The sequence below is a fragment of the Folsomia candida genome, unplaced genomic scaffold (assembly GCF_002217175.1).
Source record: "Folsomia candida strain VU population unplaced genomic scaffold, ASM221717v1 Fcan01_Sc023, whole genome shotgun sequence".
NCBI lineage: Eukaryota > Metazoa > Arthropoda > Collembola > Entomobryomorpha > Isotomidae > Folsomia > Folsomia candida.
Genome location: NW_019091215.1, coordinates 1422187 through 1428863, shown reverse-complemented (window position 1 = coordinate 1428863; position 6677 = coordinate 1422187).

The following is a 6677-nucleotide window of genomic DNA, read 5'->3' as shown; positions in this document are numbered from 1 at the left end:
ATTATGTCCCGAGCCCTTAAATTAAACCTTGGACCAATGTCTTTAAGATGTGAGGAGAAAAACTTGTTAAATGCACACCAAGTGAAAATAGACCCATAAGAAGCCGGGCGCTAATCATGCGTTACGAACTTAAAAATGATAACGGTACCTTTGAACACCTGAGCTAAATTTTGTGATTCAGGTTAATAAAATAGCTGAGGGACCGTGTTCACAGCCCACAAGTCCAGACTATTCACACAAATTTCAAAAACGTTAACTAGACCCACCATTCTGCTTCTATGATCTTCTGATTGGGCGTAAGTTCGATTATTGATGTACCCAATACTGCGAAAATTTTAAGCCATCAAATTCTAAAATCCTAGGGAGCCGAAAAAACACGATCTCCTTGTATAAATCTATCTTAACTAACACGGAAAATGCAATTATTTTGCGATATTCAACAATTTGGAAGACTGGGGTCAGATATTAATGCAGCTGCCAAATTCTAGTTCAAAACATTTTTTAAAATTCTTTCCAGTCATATTAAATCAAATTAGGACGATTTTGAGACAATACTCAAAATTTGAAAGAAAAACCGAACATTGTGCCTCTGATCTCACAAACTGTTCGTGGTCCACCCCAATATTATTTCAGATTCTTTATGTACACAAAATTAAGCTCTTTAAACCCAACTAGTAATTTGTTGGGAAGTTAGTGCTTCATCGAATGTCACCAAAAACTCACTCTTATGTCTTAGCAGGTAATTTGAATAAAATCTTTCGCAGACTCGGGCGCGATTTTTTTATTTAGTTTTGGGAGCCAATACTTATCTACGAGTTTTCCGATGACGTCCTTCCTTAAAATATTAATTTCTCTTTCCACTGAACGCTTAGACACCCAAACCTTCCGGGAAACGCCCTTAACAATGTTAAAATATTCCCTACCAACGGTAAACAAAAACTTTCTAAGAAACGTTAAAAAAATTCCTTAGCAACGTTAAAAAGGTCCTTAGCAACATAAAAAATCCTTAGCAACGTTAAAAAAATTCCTTAGATACGTTAAGAAATTGCTTAGAAACGTTAAAAAATAGCTTAGCAAGTTTTATAGAACTAACTCGATTAAAATAATCGTTGACAACTAATGACAACATTAAGAAATTCTTAGTAAACGTACCTAGTAGTCGCTAAAGTTCTGTTATAAGAACAACTCGCTGTAGCGAACCCAGTTTATCGAATTTCGAAAAACTAATTACATCACTGAAAAGTCCATAAAATTGAGTGTAAGAAACATGATTTACTTTTTAAAGTGTCAATCTTATGTATAAGGCTAGACGACCCCGCAGTCTTGGTATCAACCACTTGATCAACGTACGCACGAGTTCCCGAGAAAATTGGCCCCATATCCTGACGACAGAATTTTTTATGGATTCCAAACTTGTGTGAAGTTTAGCACATACATCCAGCTAAAGCTAAAGTTTGAAAAATGTATCATAGTCCAGCAGGCAGGGCCCGTGAGAGGGGCGGGCAAGCCGGGCCGTTGCCCGGGGCGCTGAGGCGCCGAGGGGCGCCAACAATTATATGATATGATGTTAAGTAATTTATTAGCAATTTATAAGCGTAGTAAATAAATTTTTGGACTTGAATGATGCGAAATTCATCTTTTGAATATTCTCTACAGCAATGAGTGATATTTTTCAGTTGCCTTTGAGTAAGCTATCGCTGGTTTTTGTAGCTTAGATTTCTGTTGTTCTGGTTATCAAATCACTGAAAACCTCCAAAGCTTGTTCGGGATTTTGCTTTTGTGGGATTTTTGTACGTATTGAGGCAAATTGAAATAAACTTTTTTAAACTATTACTTTAATACCAAGCATGTACCACTTAATATGAGAAATTTTTAAATGCTCGCGCGAAAAAACTGGCAGAACTTAAACAAATCCAGCCTAAACTGTTTGGTAGACAAGCCGATTAGTTCAGACGACTCTGATTTTTTTCTATTCGAAATTCTAAAAATGGCTCCTAACTGACCATTTTAAGTGGAGGTAAGCTGAAAAAGTTTTCCACTCAGAATTGCACCGGAAATGTGATAAAAAAGGCTTAAAATTTTGGCATAAAATTTGGTTGGCCTCAATTTATAGAATAATAAGCATAGAAGGTGTTAGAACACAAGCCATTAATCAGGGACTGCCTCCTCCCCCTAAAAACCATCCCCTTACAGAACGGTCGAAAAAGCAAACAACGAAGCTCAACGGTTTGATCAACTGGGAAATCCCAAAGAGCATTCGCGGCATGGCGAAACTACTAAAATCGGACCCCACAACTATTCAAAGAGTTATTAAAAAAGTTTGGGACAACATCAAACGGAAGAAGACAAAACTTCACTCATTGAACGAGCGTGACATCGCTAATCGCAAGTTTCAACGCCAAAAATCTGCACTTGCACCACCTTGTTGGAGTTAGTGACGAATACGTGGTCACAATCGACGAACAATTGTTCAGGGTAGATGACTTTAACGGCACTAGGTCAATTTGCTGCACGTCGTGGAGAAAACGTAAAAATTCGATACCACTTTTGATGGACTTTGGAAAAGTCTTAAGGACGAGTAGTTAAAAATAAGCCTTGATAAGTGTCAGGAAGTGCTTTTATCAAAGAATAAGCGCTGCGGACTTGTAGCCCAGAATAAGGGGCATCATATAAAGCAAGTTAATCATCCAAAAAGAATTCATATGTAGGTTAGAAGAATTGTTGAATTCTTCTCAAAATAAGTGGTACATGCTCTGTATTAATCAGTGATAATTAAATGTTCGGACTGAATGTTGAACATTTTCATGCGTGACATGAATTTTTTGAATACATTAACATGTTCTCAAATCCTAGATTCTTGAATAAATCAAATTTTCTTAGCCCTGGAGTAGTGGTTTTTAGAAAATCCCCGGTTGTTTTCGAAAGTTGCCTTTGAGTTTAATATATGTAGAAATACTCTCGACACCTTTATACAAAAACACGTGTGCGAAAATTCAAATTATTATTCCCATTCACAATGAGACTCTTTAAAATGAAAAATCAGATTTACATTGGATGAATTTTATTTTATCAAGGTGCGAATTTTAAAAGGTTTTCCAGTCAAAACCTCGGGGTTTTCAAAAATATTGAACTTTTCAAATTTTCCTGGGTGTTAAAAAGTTCGAAAACATGTTTCTGTAGAAGGAATTGAATCCTAGATTAATGAAAGTCCAACTTTAGCGAAATTTTAAACTAAAGATATTTTGTAAGTTTGTGAAATCTCTAAAAGCAAACTCCGGTGAACTTTTAAATTTCCAAAAAATATTGCGAATGAATTTCTAATACATAAGTCAAGTAACCAATCAACATTTTTCGAAATTTTCAAATTGGAAAAGTTCCAAAAGTTATAAAAAAAGCCGCATGTTTTGGCTAGAAAGCAATTTAAAATGAAAATATTGGGCCTAAATTAGCGAATTCTGAAAGGCAAAAGATTGGGAATGATTATTAGCTCACCCTGCGTAGCATGAGAGCTATTGAATTCCTCTTGTCCGTCTGTCTGTCCGTCTGTTAACGAGTTTTGTGTATCAATTGATGCTAATTAAAAATCCCCTTGACCATTATTTAATAAGTTAGGCGCACCATTGGTATTAAACAAACAGAATCGAATTTTTTAATAAATTAATAGCACCATTGATATCTAACAATCGGGAACACAAAATGATGCGAAGTAATTGGAGGGAAGGACGCAAAACGCACCAATAATGCAGAATATCCGGGAGAAATTATCATACAATTTTGACAAAGTTTTCAAAATTATCGATCCCGGATGGTCGCTAATGCGGCACTAATGGTACAAAGGCCTAACGTTTCTATTTCACCATGGGTGCAAGAATATGCAAGAGTTATGATCTATTTTGTCGGCTTATTCCGCACCTTCGGTGCAAAGTTCTGCCTCAATCATTATGACAGGGTGAGCTACTTCTAACGTTACTACGGTTTATTTTTCTAGTGAAATTGGCCTCATGTGCATCTGGATTTTAAATGTATATAAAAGACCTACATTTGATTTCTCTCGCTGTGCTCGTTAACAAATCGAATTATTAGTTCTTGGACGATTTTAAAATATGATTACAGCTTTTCACGCCTCGGAAAAATTATTAGCATAAAATATAAGAACCATATAGAAAAATATGAGGAAAATGTGAGAAAAATATGAGAAAAATTAGGGGCGCTCAAATATATTTTGCCCGGGTAAATATTTGGGGTCGCACAATTTCAAAATCCGAGTAAAATGAGATTTTTGGCAAGGATTTGAATGAGTGAAAGCACCACTTTTCCCATTTTTGGGGCCGTCGAGTGGGTGTGGGGGTCGCAAACGTGGCCATGGTGTCAAACCACTTCAGGATTGTTGTTCACTTGTAGAATGCTACAAAATATCCAAAGTGCATCAAAATCTTATAAAGGCATGTGATGAAGCTCTTCTCGTTAGTGATTAATAGATATTTGTGCTTAGTGAGTTTTCTGAGCTAAACAATAGTGATTTGTAATTATATGTACTTATATATGTTGAATAATTATATGTGAGTAATTTGATTAATAAGTAATTTGCCCAACCATGCAAACCTTCGACACAAACGATCATTTCACAGTTAAATAAATGATGAAAGATTCAAGTTGTAGAAATGCAAATAACTTGCAAACCAAAATATGTAACCCTTTTTTATTTCCATATTTTTCCACACAATTTCCTCTCATGTAATCTTATTTGACCCTGTCCTTAATTTAATTTAGAAGAAATATCACGATACGGAAGGAATAAAGGTGAACCAATAGTCTGTAATTCGATAAATACAATATTCATAGCTCCTGATAAATATATCAAGATATTGCTGCCAGCAATTTGCTGGCAGCCATTTCGATTACCACAGACCTAAATAACTGAAGCATATAAATTTATAAATTATTGAGCATCCTGCGACGTATGGAATCAAAATAAACCGTAGGAACTAAATGTAGCAATGCGGTGAAACAAGTAATTTCGCCACAAATATGTGACCACACGCCAGAGCTGTACACGGGCCCGATCTTCAAAAACCCAGCCCGCCCAGGACCCTACTGCAAAAAGCCCGGCCCGTCCGGCCCTACTGGGTTTTCCTGGACAAAAAGCCCGGCCCGCCCAAAACCCTATAGGGTAGGGTAGGGTAGGGTAGGTTTTTTAGGGTAAACCGGACCCTACGCACAGCTCTACCACAAGCTCTTACGTCGAGCGAGGTTTTTAGATTGACCCTAAAAATTGAAGCAAAGAGCGCAAACCAATGTCGATTATACTGATCCGTTCTCTCCCTATCTTGCTGACGGACCGACAGACAGGCAGACAGACAGACAAATAGAAACTCTTCACGTTTGAGGTTTTCGCTAATGAAATATTAAAGGTTGATTCAATATCTAACTTTTACGTCTAACCAGGCAAACGTATAGCTTTTATAGAAGGTCGACAAAGCTCTTAATGCAGTAAATGTCTACCAACCAATCGACTAAAAAGCTTACACTAGTTTCCCAAATATTATTACGATGGTTGTCACAAAGTTAATGTGGAAATCGTTACAAAATTTGAACCTTGCGTTCTTCTACATGCCCAAATTTACTATCAGATTTCACCTAGGTTCCAGAAAACTTGTCAGACACTACTTTTCTTGGCGTCTAGTCCCTTGGGCAGTTTCAGTCTTTGGTTTCCTTATTCTCGGCATTGATCTGGCCTATTTCCTGATTCTTGCTTCCCAAATATTTGGGGTGATTCATTTGAACTTTACGCACCTTATAATTGCCCCACTATGTCTAATATTTTCCGTTGCGGGGTCAATCACACAAATCGTGGTGTTCCTTTACTCGGAAAGTGTAACGTTGTCATTTAACTCCTGGGTCCAACTGGAGCAACGAATGGGTAAGAAATGTGTAAATACAGTGCTAGTAATATGCATGTATGTCGGATTTGGTGATGATCTCACAATGCGATGGTGTGAAGTGTTGCCCTTCGATTTGACTGAAATTTTAAAATTATTCGTCTGGTCTAAGTCAAAATAACTAAAGTTTCTTGAAGCAGTTTATGTAGTGGTTGGAATTACTTAAAATATGAGGTCAAATTTGAAAAATGTGCTATTTTTACCAAGCTAATGAAGCAAACGCTCCTCTCATTCCCTTAAACAGAATAATCTCGTCTTGAACAGAATAATCACCCTTTTTCACCTTTGACCTCGAATTTTTCGACAAATTCCAACCATCGTACAAAGTGCCTCAAAAAACTTGTTGTATTGACTTGGACCACATAATATTAAAATTTCAAATAATCTAAGAGTTACATTTCACACCATCCTATTGTGAGTGGACAAGTTGCACATGAATCACCTTAAGAAACATTCACGTTGAACAAACATCTGACATGTGTAAGTATTTAATCCGAATCATTTCATAATTTTATATCCCCCATGCCTATCTAGCCCATCATTTCTCTCTCCACCCCACGGGATCTACAAAGTCTCAACCTCTCGATTTTATCGGTTTATCTTTAAACATTTTTGTCTTTTCCTTCTCATTTTTTGCATTTATCCTCTATTTTATCTACATGTTATACCTCAAGTTCGATCCCTACTCACTAATTAATACCTACATGATTCGCTCCGGTAGTAGGCACGAATTGGCCA